Source organism: Lissotriton vulgaris, chromosome 6, assembly GCF_964263255.1.
Source record: "Lissotriton vulgaris chromosome 6, aLisVul1.2, whole genome shotgun sequence".
Lineage (NCBI taxonomy): Eukaryota > Metazoa > Chordata > Amphibia > Caudata > Salamandridae > Lissotriton > Lissotriton vulgaris.
In genome coordinates, this window is record NC_141694.1 from 1,133,512,497 (window position 1) to 1,133,529,771 (window position 17,275).

Genomic DNA, 17,275 nt, shown 5'->3' on the forward strand with positions numbered 1-17,275 from the left:
TTGTGCTGGGGGTTGAGTTTTATGGTTTAGGGTAGTGCAGTGGTGTTTGTGTAGTATAGGGGGTGGTGCTGGGGGTCACGTTTTAGAGTTTAGGGTAGTGCAGTGGTGGTTGTGTAGTGTAGAGGGTTGTGCTGGGGTAGATTTAGGGTTTATGGTAGTGCTGTGCTGTTTTGTACAAAACTAGGGAATTTCGGCCATTATAGTTAGTAGAGCTACCTATAACTTGTTGAAATAGTGTGTTATTCTCCACTTCACTGAGACCACCAGCGATAGATCCACCCATAGAATGAAAAAGGAGAGATATAATGGTGTGGAATATTTAGTTGCAGTGAGAAAATGTGTAAACAAAAGTGTATAATTTAAAATTGGCTACCATGACAGCAAGGAGTAATTTTAACAGGGGACAATCATGGTGTCAATATTAAACTAAAACGTATGACAGTTTGACAAAATAACTGTCAAGAATAGATGGTATAGTGGTCAACATGTTTCTGCCATTTTCTAGGGATATTCCCTTCTGGCTTTCATCAGGACATAGTAATACACTACTGCAAAAAGAAGAAAGACAGTGCAAAACAAAGTATTTACATCAAAACAAATGATACCGGGTATACTGTTGAGCGTGGAAGGTCTCCTACGTCTCTTTATCCGGTTCAAAATTCTATTGGATTCTTTCCTGAAAGATTTATAAGCAAAGGAAAATTGTACGTGTAACAGACACATAGAGTAAATCTTTCTAACCTAATGTCAGATATTACTCTTAAGTCTAACTTCAAGCGATAGTTTCAAATTTGTGATAAGCTTTATGCAACTCACCCAATAATCCTTGGGAGTAAGCCCCACCTATCCTGGCCACTGCTCAGGAAATGGAGGCCCCGCTCTAAATCAGTGAAAAATTAATAAAAGTAACAATTTAATGGTAGTATAGGTTCTGTCTCCAAGTAATACCAAACCCCATTTGTTCACTGTATTTACAAACAAGTGTAGTAGAACCTTGGTATTTAAGTTCTGAAACAGTACAGACGGCTTAATCCCCTGAGCCCACATATAACGACGACATTGTGTGTTGATGTTGTTAATGCAATTTAACAAAGATTGCACCAAACTGCCAAAATGAACTTGATAAATATCAGTCCTGATGAATTAAGAATTATGACAGAGTAGTACTTCAGTGCAAAACCGTTTAGCAAAATTGGGTTCCCTCTATGCATTTAGGAGACAAAACTTGCTGTATTTAAGCAGAGCGCCTAATTTCCTGCCGTCTCTTACCTCTCCGTCGGTACCTCTGGCCTCGTCCTAAACCAAGGGGGAAGGTACTGACTGAACGAGGAGGTATCCTTTTTCTACTATGTATTTGCCAATCATGGTTTCGTGACTGATCATGTGTTCATGCGGACCAGAGAGGGCACCACACCATGCAGATTACACCACGGTTCGTTACCCAACATAGGCATCAAGCTAATGTCGGGCGTTCTGTAACCGTCGGCTTAAAATCCTTCGTATTGGGAAAAAAGCCTCATTGACACCTAAAGTGAAGATTTTAGCAATACGGATCACACGCACCAAGCGCCCTCAAAATGAAGTGCAGGGTACGTGTAGAAAGCGCTAAAACGTTGCCGCTCCGCTGCGAAGAAAAATATGTAAACAAGCCCGCTTCTGCTGATTGGGCAATTATGTGGCCAATGGCGGAAGGTGGCTCAGACCAGCAGCGTTTTCTCACTGTTGGCTCGTAATCCCGCCGTACGGGAAGAAAAACATAATAAGACTGATGTAATCTGGATACAATCGCAGCAAGCGTCATCAAAAACCGTATCCTGGTTTGGTCTGGTGCAAAGATCCTAGAACTGTGCCGCTACGCTGTTTAAGCAAAAGGGAACCAAACCTGCGTCCGCTGATTGGGCAGTTACGTAACCAATGCCGGTAGGCAGCAACGATGTTACAGGTGACATTTAACAAGTATTGAACATCATGACGAATAATTGTCAAAAAGCTTTGTTATGAATCTTATATATCTAAAGATCTATCAATCATGAATTAGTCATGTTATTATGATTCTAGCGCCTGAGCTTTCAATATAGAATCATAGAAAAACGCTGTATCACCTAGATAGACGTACCAAAATAGTAAACCATGCTCTTTGGACAGGAGCATGGCCAACATCAGGGAGTGACTCATCCGAGTTGTTTATCTATGACATATAACTACTAGTTGCCAGTATTGTAATCCGTCCTTAGTGCTTTAAAGGAAGGACAGAAGGAAGGGCACTATACGTACAACTGTGTCATTGTTAAAATTGTACATCAGCCATATCACCATACTTGGACCCTTAGTTTCACTGTAATAACCATCACCCCCTCATCGGTGATGCCCAAATATATGTAACCCACTATGCAAGGGAACAGCTAGTAGCTGTAATGCTCATTCATACTTTCTGAGTGCTACCTCGCAACCCAGTCCAGCACGTCCCAAAGAGAGCAGATTAGATGGACAGTCTGGAACAGGATGTGACTACTAATAATTAGCAATCTATTTAGCAATCTGTTTGTTTGACTTTCTGACTTTTTTTGTCTTATTTGTTACACGTAGACTTAGATAATAGACCGTCTCTAGAACTGATAATATCACTTATAGATAAAGCAATAGATCGTAGATAGATACCCACGGTATTTCATCATTCAGTCCCTGTGTGTCACTTTTAAGTCTATAGATCCATTTCTGTTCTCTAATGAAGAGAAACCTCGTGATGTCTTTAATATGTGGTGGTACCCATTTTTTTCCAGGACTGTCCAATTCATTTCTTCCGGAGTATGTTTTATTTGGATGAAATGGGTGGTCAGTCTGGTCGCCTGTTTGTTGCACCGAATGGTGCTCTTGTGTTCGTTTATCCTCAGTTTAATTCTCCTGGTAGTCATTCCCACGTACCGCAGGGAGCAGGGACATGTAATTAAGTATATCAGTTTTTCTGAGTTGCAATTAGTATGGCTTTTAAGGACCCATGGTCTCTGATTTCCTATATCAATGGTTAAGGTCTTCTTTTTTTTTAGGGCAAACAGTGCATTGTCCGCACGGATAATGGCCCTGTACAGGTGGCAAGTTCCATAAAGTATTCACAGGTGCTGATTCTGTCCCTTGGGACCTAGGCCTAGTGTGTACTAGGCTATCCTTTATACTACGGCCTCTTTTAAATGAAAAGAGTGGAGCCTGAATAACAGAACCTGCTGTATTCAAGATCCTCCAGTTCTTTCTCACTGTTTTTTGTACTTTAGTAGACAAGGTATTGAATGTTGTCACAAAAGTAAGTCTTTCCAGAGGCGGTTTTATTGTCGGAGGATCCAAAGCTTCTCGATGGTTATTACGAGCTCGCTTCTGTGCTTTCTTTATCAAGTGCCTTGGATGGTTACGTTCCTGTAGCTTCAAGGCTAAATCCTTCGCATAGATGTTATAGTCAGATATATCTGAACAATTCCTGCGAATCCTCAGGAATTGTCCGACGGGTAGATTTTCTCTCAATGACCTGGGGTTATGGCTAGAAAAGGTCAGCAAGGAATTACGTGCAATTGGTTTCCGATAGAGCTTGCTACCAAGTCGACCTTCCACAGGGAAGACAGTGATGTCCAAGAAAGGCAATTCAATTTTGCTGTACTCGACAGTAAACCTCAGGTATGGATTCTGATTGTTCAGCCATGTTTTGAACTCAATGATAGTTTTTTGAGATCCCCTCCACACTACAAAAACTTCGTCTATATATCGTTTCCACACCAGCACCTGATGGAAAAACGGGTTTGTGTGGTTGAGGACACTGTTCTCCTCAAACAGATGGATGTACAGGTTAGCTAATGAAGGAGCGAATACGCTCCCCATCGAGGTACCCGATATTTGTAGATAGAGATGATCTTCAAATGCAAAAAAGTTCTCATTCATGGCCATACGGGCGCACTCCATTATGAAGCTGATTGGTGTAATTATATCCATCTCAAAGTTATCCAAGAGGCCTCTAACTGCCTGTAATGTATCCAGCTGTGGTATACAAGTATAAAGTGATTCTACATCGAAACTGACCAAATAGTCAGTCTCGGTGTTGAACTCTGTTTCGGGTAGAAGTCGCAAGACATCCTTCGTGTCTTGTAGGAATGTCAGCATTCTCTTCACAAGTGGTCTTAAGAAATAATCCACGAAGGTAGATAAAGGCTCAAGTAATAAACCAATGCCTGAAATTATCGGACGTCCCGGTGGTGGTCTGTGCACTTTATGTATTTTCGGCAGGATGTAAAAATATGGGGTAACCGGGTATGCTGTAGTCAAGAATTGGGCTTCTGATGCCGTAATCCATCCCTCAGTGACTGCTTCCTCAACCATAGTCTGAATTTCCATTGTGAGACGCGAGGTGGGGTCCTGTGTGAGGAGACGATAGTTTCTGGTATTGCTAAGTTGCCTGAGGCATTCTTCTCGATAGGTAGTCAAATCCATCACCACTATGGCACCCCCCCTTATCCGCCGGTTTTATTATGATTGTGGCATCCTTAGATAGTGTTGTCATAGCTGATCTTTCTATACGGGACAAGTTAGAAAAAGATTGTCCTTCTTGAGAGGGGATCATAGAAAGATCATGTAGAACAGCCTTCTCAAACGCTCCAACCTGAGGAGGGACCTGATGTGACAGTGGTGTAAATGTTGATGGCTTCTTTAGTCCTGTGTTCATCAAGTGATCCTCCGTCTTATTTGTTTTATCTCTAAAGAAAAAATGCAGCCGTACCTTTCCAAAAAACTTTTCAATTTCACAACGTAGCTGGAAGGGATCAGTTACATTTGTCGGTACAAAACCTAGGCCTCTATTTAGGACCTGTTCCTCGGAGGAGGTAAGGGTGCGGAAACTGAGATTCACAATCAGACTCTCTCTGTGCTTGGCCCTGCCTGCTGCTGTTGTGAAGGTTGCAGTTGTCCCTTCTTGCTCCTAGTGTTGTGGGAGGGTGTTTCGTCCTCCCATTGTACCTGCGGTTGTCCTCTCCTTCTGCCACGGCCTCTTCCGCGGCCCTGGAATAAAAAAGACTGGTCGTTATACCATTGTGGTGGTGGTTGAAAATTGGGCATCGCTTGGGGAAACTGTGGTTGTTGAAAACCCCATGGGGCAGGAGGCCACCATGGTCCTGCTTGGTAGTGTTGGTTCCCTTGCCTGTTACCTCGGCGGATAGGTCTATTATACCGGCCTCTCTTTTGTCTCATAGATATATTGCTATTAGATGAGTCTGAATCACTTGAGCCCGGATCTGAGGAAGAAGTTGCATAATTTGACCTATAACTCTTCCCTCTTTTGTTATATTCGGGAGGGTTATATGACTCACTAGTATAAGGATAAACCTTCTCCATTGAGAATTTAGCAAGATCTTTGCGAAATTTCTCAATTTTGGCAAACAGGATAGGTTCTTTGTATTCTTTATTCGCTTTATTGTTGTCATCAAGCTGCTTTTTAAAGACAGTGTTGGTCAGGGTTGTCTTTATTTTGCCTTCCAGGACTTGAATTTCTACTAGAATGGCATCAGCTACTCTTTTTGCTGTTGTGATAATGAGGATGAGCCAATCGCGGGTACATCTCGACGCGATTAGCGACCAATCCTTTATGAAGGTCTTATCTGTAAGGAAAAGACGGGGGGCATTGGTGACTATGAGCCCGGTTAGGGCACATTTACCATGGAGATATTCAGCCATTATTTTGCCATGAATACACGTTAGTGAATGTGTCTTTTTTAATGTAAGAACTGAGCCCCAGTCTTCTTGCTGGCCTAGTCCTGTAGTTGGTACATCATCTAGGATACTGGGATTTTCAGTCAGAATAGATAAAAAGGTGTCGTCATCAAATGCCAGACCCGTGAAATCCACCATCTTATAGGTTCAGAACAATAAGAAATTACCAAAGTGAGCTAGATCCTCTAGTATAGTAATATTACTAGAGATATTTAAAAAGGATCCGCAGCTGTAGCTGCTCTAAATATATAACTCAACGGTTGGAGGAGGGTCTAAGGGGAAGTCCTATTATAGACCTAACGGACAGTTTACACCCCCATATACCATGTAGAAACAAAAAAACGTGAATATCAGCGGTCTGTAGAGTAAAGAAACTATGTGTCTGAAATGACATAGGTGTCACTGTGTACAGGAAATGAATCCCATCAGCCCACCCAAATGGCGGAACATCATCATCTGGGACTTTTGTGGATACTCGTATGGATAGGGAGACACACCTGTTGAAATAGTGTGTTATTCTCCACTTCACCGAGACCACCAGCGATGGATCCAACCATAGAATGACAAAGGAGGGATAGAATGGTGTGGGATACTTAGTTGCAGTGAGAAAATGTGTAAACAAAAGTGTATAATTTAAAATTGGCTACCATGACAGCAAGGAGTAATTTTAATAGGGAACAATCATGGTGTCAATATTAAAACAAAGTGTATGACAGTTTGACAAAATAACTGTCAAGAATAGATGGTATAGTGGTAAACATGTTTCTGCCATTTTCTAGGGATATTCCCTTTTGGCTTTCATCAGGACCTAGTAATACACTACTGCAAAAGTATTTACACCAAAACAATTGATACCGGGTATTCTGTTGAGCGTGGAAGTTCTCCTACGTCTCTTTATCCGGTTCAAAATTCTATTGGATTCTTTCCTGAAAGATTTACAAGCAAAGGAAAATTGTACATGTAACAGACACATAGAGTAAATCTTTCTAACCTAATGTCAGATATTACTCTTAAGTCTAACTTCAAGAGATAGTTTCGAATTTGTGATAAGCTTTATGTAACTCATCCAATAATCCTTGGGAGTAAGCCCCACCTCTCCTGGCCACTGCTCAGGAAATGGAGGCCCCGCTCTAAATCAATGAAAAATAAATAAAAGCAACAATTTAATGATAGAATAGGTTTTGTCTCCAAGTAATACCAAACCCCATTTGTTCATTGTATTTACAAACAAGTGTAGTAGAACCTTGGGGCCTCATTTATGAAGGCCTTGCGCCACCGGTGCGTCACTTTTTCCCATTTTAAAAGTGACGCAAAAGGGCGCAAGGCCTTCATAAATGAGGCCCTTGGTATTTAAGTTCTGAAACAGTACAGATGGCTTAATCCACTGAGCCCACATATAACAAAGACATTGTGTGTTGATGTTGTTAATACAATTTAACAAAGATTGCACCAAACTGCCAAAATGAACTTGATAAATATCAGTCCTGATGTATTAAGAATTATGACAGAGTAGTACTTCAGTGCAAAACCCTTTAGCAAAATTGGGTTCCCTTTCTGCATTTAGGAGACAAAAAATGCTGTATTTAAGCAGAGCGCCTAATTTCCTGCCGTCGGTACCTCTGGCCTCGTCCTAAGCCAAGGGGGAAGTTACTGACTGAACGAGGAAGTATCCTTTTTCTACTATGTATTAGCCAATCATGGTTTCGTGACTGATCATGTATTCATGCGGACCAGAGAGGGCACCACACCATGCAGGTTACACCACGGTTCGCAACCAAACATAGGTGTTGGACTTGGCCCTTTTGGCAGGTTCACCCCTAATCTTTTTGCTTTTAATCTGTGATCTGTGTGGATGATTTTCTGGTCTGTGTCGCACTTTTTCCCTGTGTCCCAGAGTAAAGTGCGTGCATGTAGATAGGCTGGCCTGCTCTCCCATAGGAATGCATGGGGAATGTCTGTGTCCCTGGTAGTTCCTGATGCCTGGGGAGTGCAGACTCGAATTTGGTATGTGCGAGCTCGTGAGAATGAATGCTTCGCAATGGTGTATGTGGCATGTGTGTTTCATGTGTAGAAATGCCACTTCTAGGACTTGGCATATTAATGTAAAATATGCCTGCCGTGTGATTGGCTGGAGCTGGCTGGTGAGCCTGGCTCCAGGAAGGCTGGATGGGTCTGCCCGGTGGTGAGTGTGAGATTAGCATGTTGATGGCTTGAGAGGAGTGCACCTGGTCCCTTATGGGGCTGGACTTTCCCCACACAATGCTGGCTCCACCCCCTGTAGTGCGACTGATGATCCTATCCCTGCCAGTGAATTAAATGGGTGGTTGAGCTATCAAGGGTACTTCAAAACCAGCTGTGACTGGTTTCCCCCCCCACCCTGCACTTACAGACAAAGGAATTATGTGTATAAAAATGGGGCTGTGTCCCCACGGAAGTTGTTCTCTTCCAGGATCCTTGCCAGAGGGGGCTGCTGCTGTTGCTGGGGCCAGGAGAACCGCCACTTGGCTTGTCTCTCTGCCTGGAGACCCAGTGTGCTGGCTCTGGGCCCAGCCTTGTCCCCCTGCCCGCCTCCAGACCCTACTGGGGCTTGACTTTTGGCCAGAGCACCTGAAAGTGCTGTTATTTGATTTGTAGCGCTAGGAGCGCTTTATTTTTGCCCCAGCGCTCAATAGCGTTTTGCTTTGCCTTCTAGCGCTCCGAGCGCTTTATTTTGTGCAGCCCGTGCCCACCCAGCATCTGCCCGTCTGGTTTTGCCGATTTTCAGCAGAGCTAGTGCCCACCTCGCTTTTTATTTTATTTGGAAGCCGGTGTCCACCCGGCATTGTCCTGTGTTTTTTTATTTATTTAAAAGCCGGTGCCCACCCGGCATTGCCCGTGATCACCGCCGCAGCCCAGAGACCCCGAAAACCGTTGCCGGGCCGCTGCCTAGTGCGACCCGGAAGTGCTGGCCTGACCGGCCAATTGCAGCGCGGCCCGGGATAGGCGAACCGGAAGTCCCGCCCCCACCGAGCCGCGAGACAAAGGAAGCAGCCGGCCGTGTCCTCTAGGCCCCCCGAGTGAAGTGGAGCCCCGCGTTGCCCAGAAGAGGAGCCGTCCCGCCAGCGAGACAGCCGGTGAGTGGGGCAGTGTGCTCAATCGGGGAGGAGGGCGTCGGGGCACATTGCCGGTGCCCGCCCCTCCCCGTCAGTGTGAAGAGCCGGTTGAGGCTCTTGGGGGCATCTGCCTTAGTTCCTGAGTCCCCCGTGAGGGACTCCAACGACGCCCATAGCTGTGATTAGGAGCCCCGAGGCTCCTGGGGGCATTCCTGTTTTCGAGCCTTGCGAGGCTCAGGCGGCATCTAGTGTTTTCGAGCCACGAGGCTCCCGATCAGACTGATTTAGAGCCCGAAGAGGCTCTGGGGCATTTCCTTGCGTTGCGAGCCCAGAGAGGCTCGATTGCCGGCTCCCTTGTTCTTGGAGCCCTGAGAGAGGATCGTGCGTGCCACATTTGTTTAGAGCCCCAGAAAGGCTCTTGAGCGCCCACATGTGTTTAGAGCGCTGAAGCTCTTTAGTGCCTGTTTTGCTTCACGAGCCCTGAGAGGCTCTTGGGGGGCCCAGTGAGTTGGTCAGAGCCCCGTGGCTCCCACGCTGTGTTCCCTCACCTGTGTTCTTGAGCCCATGAGGCTCCAACGTTGGCATCATCTGTGATTTACAACTGTCCAGCACTTAGTGGACAAGTTGCTACGTTTCGGCTTTGTGTTCTTGGCTGCCTGCGCAGCCTTCCCTGACAATTTGGACTCAGGGCATTTCAGCCCCTTGCGAGGCCAGTTGGCCTGAGGGACAATTCTAGTGTTGTGCTACATGCACCATGCGCAGTGTAATTTACTTGTGTATGTGATTCCTGCGCAAATGATCTACCTGCACCTCTGAATGTGTTTTAATGCCTTATGTGCAAGGTATTTTATGTTTTAGCCCCTTTGCTAAAAGTGACCTGCTTAGAGGATTGTTTATGTGTTATTACCTTTGCTAAATGTGGCCTGCTTAGGTGATTGTTTAGGTTTCCTTCCCTTTGCTAAAAGTGACCTGCTTAGGTGATGGTTTTCCTTCTATAGGCCCTGATGATAAGGTCCTAGTTCCCTGCGTGATTTTCCTACAGTGTTTAGGGTTGCGTAGGAGGTATTTACCCTTACCAGTGATTACTGGTTGTGTGCTGCATTTACTATTTTGGTGCTACAGTCATTATATGTGTATGTGCTAAGTGTTATACCTACAAGTATTATTTATAAAAAGTGCCTACCCCTGACAGTGGTCCAGGTGGCCTTGTCCTGTACATAATCCATTGTAAATTCTGCCCGTGCCTGTTGGCACATTGTAAAGTTTGTGTGTTATTGTGGGCGTGGGAGGGGGAGTGGTGGAGGGCTCTGGTTCAGTAAGAGTCGGAACACCGGTATTTCTCTTCAAGCTGGGTTTTATTTTTAAGGTACGCTTTGTCCTCAAAGTCAGTCTTTCTCTTGCGAACTCCAGGTTGTTCATGGTTGCGATGTCTTCGGCTTGTGAGACCTTCCGGCAGGTCTTGACAGGCGTCGGTTTTGTCCGCTTCGGTTCTCCGTTGCAGGTATACCGAGGGAAAAGGAGACCAACAAAGGGAGCTGTTAGACCAAGGTTTAGGAACGTCGTACTTTTAGGGGGCCGAGTGAAGTGTAGGGACACCCGTGAATCCTGTTAACTAGTGGTGCTCGTGTACGGGGAAGGGGAACAACTCGTGAGGGTAACCGGACGGGAAGGGAGGGAAGACAGGTATCGGGGCACACACAGGAAAGGCACGCACAAGGATATATACAAATTTACACAGGGGCGTTCTTCTTCCCCACCCAAGCCGCCCAATGTCTCCGTACCTGGGAAAGCTACACTCCTCCCTCGGGAGTGTGGCACGGCGGTGCACAGGCTCGTTGGCCTCCTGGCTTTCCCTCGTTCTCGGTTCTCTCCTCCTCGTCAGCTCCACAGTTCCTCTCTTGCTCGCCTTCTCCGCTTCCGACCTCCGGGGTGTGAACACACCCACCATACAGAACTTCCTGCTCTTTATTCAGTCCGGGTTCACTGACGTCCGAGAGGGGCGGAGTTGCGTCCTGGTCAATGAAGGTCCAGTTAAAGGCGCCGCGGTCTTTTCCCTCTAACTGCTCCTGCTCCGAAACGCTGTCCCATTCACTCCTCGAGTTGTTAGTCTGTAGAGAACGAGGGACATTAGGAACAGGCATCCACCAGTTAGTGTGTCTCTCCACCCTGACCTCGCTACACACCTCCCCCCCTGGATTCCCCCGTTCGGGGAGATTAGGCGCCCTTGACAGGTAGTCTGCATTGCTGTTCGCTATGCCTTTCTTGTGCACTATCGTAAAGGCAAAGGGTTGTATTTAGCTAGTTATGTAAATAAATTGGATTCAGGTAGATTAATAATCCTGAGTGAGATTAGTTTCAATGAATCAGGTAAACAAACATATCACTCGCAAGAGTGACGGCTGGCACACCTCGCTATTCAGGCTTTCAGGATTCCTACAGATCGTTCATTTTGACGATTCCAAAACACATTGCGATCTTTTGACGAATGTGTGAGGTGCGATTAACCAGGTGGAGAGCTTTAATTGCCTACCATTTCGCCATTATCAAGATTAACCTCTGTCCATCTCCAGAGTCCTTTTAAAAATCGTCTTCTTTTATCACCGTATCAGTTGGTGGTGGATGAATTAAGATCCGCTATGAAGTAATACTACTGATGTTAACAGAGTCCAAGGCACACAATACCTCAGTGACCTTCTCCTTGGGGAGTTACAATATTAATTTTCTTCTGTCCTGATGATGGTCTTAAAGAGTTGCCCATAAAGACCGAAACGTTGACTTTCAGCTTTATCCAACGAAGAATTTATACATCTGTATTTTGGATAGGCGGTTTACAGGCTTTACAGAGAATTTGATTTGTTTTCAGATATACTTTTCCTGTATTCCTGTTTGTACATATATTTATCTGTATTGTATTTTTTCCCTTTATGATTCAATTTTGATAAAATCTACTGCTTTGCCTATACACATGTCTACTGGTTATTGTTTAATGTTAAGTATTGTCATGTTTATTTAGTCTTAATTATATGTTTGTTTACTTGATTCATTGAAACTAATCTCACTCAGGATTATTAATCTACCTGAATCCAATTTATTTACATAACTAGCTAAATACAACTTTTAAAAACAAACTCCTTTGGAGGCAAATTTACCCATCCCACTACATTTTACCCAAGCCCCCAAAGGTATATTGGGTCGCTCACTATATTTAAATACATCGTATTGCCAAGCACTCCTTTTCTACAGTCGGGTACTTTCTTTCTTTGGGGTGTAGTTTCCTACTAATGAAGAGAATAGGATGTTCTAACCCGTCCTCCCCCTCTTGTGACAGGACTGCACCTACTCCTACATCAGAGGCGTCTGTTGCCAAAATGAATGGTTTCTCGTAATTAGGGGGAATTAAGACTGGGCTGGATGTGATGGCACTTTTTAGGGTTTCAAACGCCAGTCGTGCGTCTTCGGGAGGGGGCTTTCCTCTTTTGAAGGTTGAGTTCTTTTTGAGAAGATTGGTTAAGGGTGCTGCAATGTTTGCAAAATCCCTTATAAACCTCCGGTAATAGCCTATGAGACCAAGAAGGCACGTAATTCCCTGATAGTAGAGGGAAACAGAGTTTTGGTTATGGCGTTTATTTTCTCTTCCTGAGGGGCGATAACTCCATCCCCTAACATGTATCCTAGATAATTTACTTTGGGAAAAGCGGCTCTCGATTTTTTTGAATTGACATGAAGTCCAGCTTTCAGTAAAGCATTCAGGATATTCTCTATGTGGACTAAGTGGTCTTCCCAAGTTAGACTGAAGATGACAATATCGTCCAGATATACTGAACTATACTCGGTGTGGGGTGCTAACACGGTGTTCATTAAACGTTGGAACGTTGCGGGGGCTCCATGGAGCCCGAATGGCAACACGTTGAATTCGTATAGTCCATCATCAGTGGCAAAGGCTGTCTTATGACGGTCGCATTCCCTCAGTGGTACCTGCCAATAGCCTTTGGTCAGGTCCAGGGTGGTGATGTATTTTGCTTCCCCTATCCTTTCTATCAACTCGTCCACTCTAGGTATAGGGAAGGCGTCGAAGGAGAAGATGGCGTTTAAAGCCCTAAAGTCCATACAAAAACGGGTTGAACCGTCTGGTTTTGGGACCATCACTATGGGCGAGGCCCAGTTGCTTTTTGATGGTCGTATTACTCCGAGTTGTAACATGTCCCTGACTTCCTTTTTTACATCAGCTCTCCTTGCTGCTGGAATGCGATATGGTCTTTGTTTGATCACTTTTCCTTCTTCGGTCTCTATACAGTGTTCTGTTAGGTGCGTACACCCCGGTTTGTCTGAGAACATGGAAGAGAACCGTTGTAATCTTTGTACCAGCTCTACTCGTTTGGTGTTTGGCAACTCTAGGTTAATGGGTAGTTGTTCCAGGGTTGTGCTTTCGTCTCGTCCTGGAAGGACTAAATGGTTTGATTTAGGAGGGGGACTTATCCATTTTTTTAACAAATTAATGTGGAAGGTCTGTTGGCGTGATGGAGAGACCTGTACTCTGTATGTTGTTTTCCCTATGGTCTCTGTGACCAGAAATGGTCCCTTCCATTCACTTCTAAACTTCTGAGTCGACGATGGTAGGAGTACCAAGGCCCAGTCCCCTTTTTTTTAGAGTTCTCCATTTTTTTCCTTTATCGTAATACACTTTCTGCTGATTCTGGGCTTTTTCCAAATTGGAATAGGCCAAATCTCTTAGTTTGCCTAACCGGGATTTCAATTGGGTGGTATAGTCCAACAGGGACCTTTGATCTGCCGCTTCTTCTCTTTCCCAGGCTTCCCTTGTGATCTCCAAGAGGGATCTGGGCTGTCGCCCATAAAGAAGTTCGAAAGGTGAGTATCCTAAACTGCTTTGCACTTGTGACCGTAATACATAGAGGGCCAAGGGCAATAGCTTATCCCAGTCTTTGTTTTCTGCACTTAACATCTTTTTGAGGGTGGACTTCAACGTACGGTTATACCACTCGACCAGACCATCTGTTTGTGGGTGGTAGGCCGATGTACGTATGTGTTTGAGATCTAGCAGTTTACAGACTTCTGTCATCATTTTGGATACAAAAGGTGTTCCCTGGTCTGTAAGGATCTCCCTCGGGAATCCCACCCTCGAGAATAGCTCAACTAGTTTTTCTGCCACGTTCTTTGTAGTTGGAGCACTCAGAGCAAAAGCCTCGGGGAACCTCGTATTATAGTCTACTACGACTAAAGCATATGTGTGACCTCTAGCGGTGCGTGGGAGGGGTCCTATTTGGTCCATCCCCACCCTCTCGAAGGGGTTCCCGATGATCGGTAAGGCTGAAGCGGTACCGCTGGGGGCCTGTACATATTCTTCTTCTGGCAGACTTCACACTGTTTACAATATGTCTCAGCTGTTTTGTAAATACCAGGCCAGAAGAACAAACGTACAATACTTTGTAGAGTCTTTTCGGCTCCGCTATGTCCTGCTGTCAAGTGTGTATGAGCATAGAACAATATCTGTTCCCTAAAATCCTTCGGTACAACTAGCTGAAGGTGTTCTCCTGCCTTTCCTTCCCTATATAGTAGGTCATTCACGATTTTGAACTTGGGGTAACCTTGGGATGGGGTGGTCTGTTCTCGACGTGCTGCCTCCCAGGCCTTCATCAGTGTTGGGTCATTGGCCTGTGCAAACTTAAACCCCTTATCCAACTCCCAAGGTTCGGATGCAATATATGTTCCTCTGGGTTGTTCTCTCAACTCTCTACGGAAGAGGGCAAGGAAATCAGGGTTATCTATTCCCACTATTAGGTCCTCTGGTAGGGAGTCCACTACTCCCACTTTTACCACACACGGGTCTCTGCCTAACGGTCTTAAGGTGACTTGGGCTACGGGGTAGGGTTTCACATCTCCGTGTACGCAACGGATAAGTACTAAAGCCTCGGGTCCTAACTGAGAGGGTAAGACATATTTTGACTGTATCACAGATTGTCGGCACCCCGAGTTTAGTAGGGCTTTAACGCAATGTCTGTTTACATGAATCCTTACGTAAAAGGAGGGCCCCATTTCGGCTGTGTACATCACGGCTCTTGGTATGTATCCGACCTCCATAGGTTCTTTTGTTGTTTTCTTTCTTGTACACATTCTGGCAATGTGGCCCCACTCCCCGCACTCGAAACACTGGGGACCCCTATTAGGAGGCATTTCAAATCTTATTGGTCGGTTCTTCCCCATATCCGGGGTGGGTTTGTTGATCTTCTTGTCTTGTTTCACAGGTCCACTGTTGGGTTTGCTACTTTTATCATTGTCCCAGGGAAACGTGCGGGGCATTTCTCGGTTATAATTTGAAGCCATCTCGATAGCTTGTTCCGGAGTTAGGCCCGAATGCTGTCTCAACCAACGTTGCGCACCGTAAGGTAGGGCCTCCATAAATTGCTCCAGGTAAATACTGCCCATTATTTCTTCTCAACCATTTATCTGCTGCCATTTTAAGCCTGAGATATAGGGTTTTAGGGTGCTCCCCGGTTACTCCTTTTTCTTTCCTGAACCTGAGTCGGTAGGCTTCGGCATCCAGCCCCAAGTGGTCCAAAAGCACTGCTTTGAATGTTACGTAAGGTGTTACTCCGGAATGGATGGCTACTTGGTACGCCGCCTGAGCTTCGCCGGAAAGAAGTGGAGCTAATAAGAAAGGCCATCTCTCTTCAGGCCATCCACAGGCTCTGGCTGCTCTCTCAAAATTGACTAGGAAGGCGTCTGGGTCTTCCCCCGGAACATATTTTTGTAACTGCACACCCGACGGGTTGGGCCCAAACTGTCTTCTGTCTATTGGTATGGGTGTACTTGGATTCTGTACCGCTTTCTGCAGGCTGTCCATCTGGGCTGCAATAGTTGTTTTGAACAAGTCCCGGTCTGCATCGGCGGTTGACATCTGCTGGCCGATGGCCTACTCCAACTTCTGTTGCCCCTCAATTAGCTGCTGGATCACCTGTTCCATTGCTGGGTCTGGCAGGGAAGGGGCGGATCCCACTTCTGACACCAATGTGGGCGTGGGAGGGGGAGTGGTGGAGGGCTCTGGTTCAATAAGAGTCGGAACACCGGTATTTCTCTTCAAGCTGGGTTTTATTTTTAAGGTACGCTTTGTCCTCAAAGTCAGTCTTTCTCTTGCGAACTCCAGGTTGTTCGTGGTTGCGATGTCTTCGGCTTGTGAGACGGCCCGGCAGGTCTTGACAGGCGTCGGTTTTGTCCACTTCGGTTCTCCGTTGCAGGTATGCCGAGGGAAAAGGAGACCAACAAAGGGAGCCGTTAGACCAAGGTTTAGGAATGTCGTACTTTTAGGGGGCCGAGTGAAGTGTAGGGACACCCGTGAATCCTGTTAACTAGTGGTGCTCGTGTACGGGGAAGGGGAACAACTCGTGAGGGTAACCGTACGGGAAGGGAGGGAAGACAGGTATCCGGGCTCACACAGGAAAGGCACGCACAAGGATATATACAAATTTAAACAGGGGCGTTCTTCTTCCCCACCCAAGCCGCCCAACGTCTCCGTACCTGGGAAAGCCACACTCCTCCCTCGGGAGTGTGGCACGGCGGTGCACGGGGTCGTTGGCCTCCTGGCTTTCCCTCGTTCTCGGTTCTCTCATCCTCGTCAGCTCCAGAGTTCCTCTCTCGCTCGCATTCTCCGCTTCCGACCTCCGGGGTGTGAACACACCCACCATACAGGACTTCCTGCTCTTTATTCAGTCTGGGTTCACTGACGTCCGAGAGGGGCAGAGTTGCGTCCTGCTCAATGAAGGTCCAGTTAAAGGCGCCGCGGTCTTTTCCCTCTTCCTGCTCCTGCTCCGAAACGCTGTCCCATTCACTCCTCGAGTTGTTAGTCTGTAGAGAACGAGGGACATTAGGAACAGGCATCCACCAATTAGTGTGTCTCTCCACCCTGACCTCGCTACAGTTATCTAATGTGTTTTTACTATAATACAAAGGCTATTTTTTATATAACCTTGTGTGGAGTTTCCTTTGTGGTGGGCCTTGGGTGTTGTTGCTGGGGTGCGTGCGCAAATACTTAACTCATATCACCTCCAAGTTTACCCTTGCTGCTCGCGCCACGTTACCTAGAGGGTGAGCAGGGGTTATCTTGGCGTGTAACTCCCTTGCCCTGACTTAGGAGTGGTGGTCTCTGACTGACTTTGGCGCAAGCCCTGGCCAGCCAGGGATCCCATTTCTAACAAAAGGCATCAAGCTAATGTTAGGCGTTCTGTAACCGTCGGCTTAAAATCCTTCGTATTGGGAAAAAAGCCTCATTGACACCTAAAATGAAGATTTTAGCAATACGGATCACACGCACCAAGCGCCCTCAAAACGAAGTGCAGGGTACGTGTAGAAAGTCCTAAAACTTTGCCGCTCCGCTGCTAAATAAAATGTAAACAAGCCCGCTTCCGCTGATTGGGCAATTATGTGGCCAATGG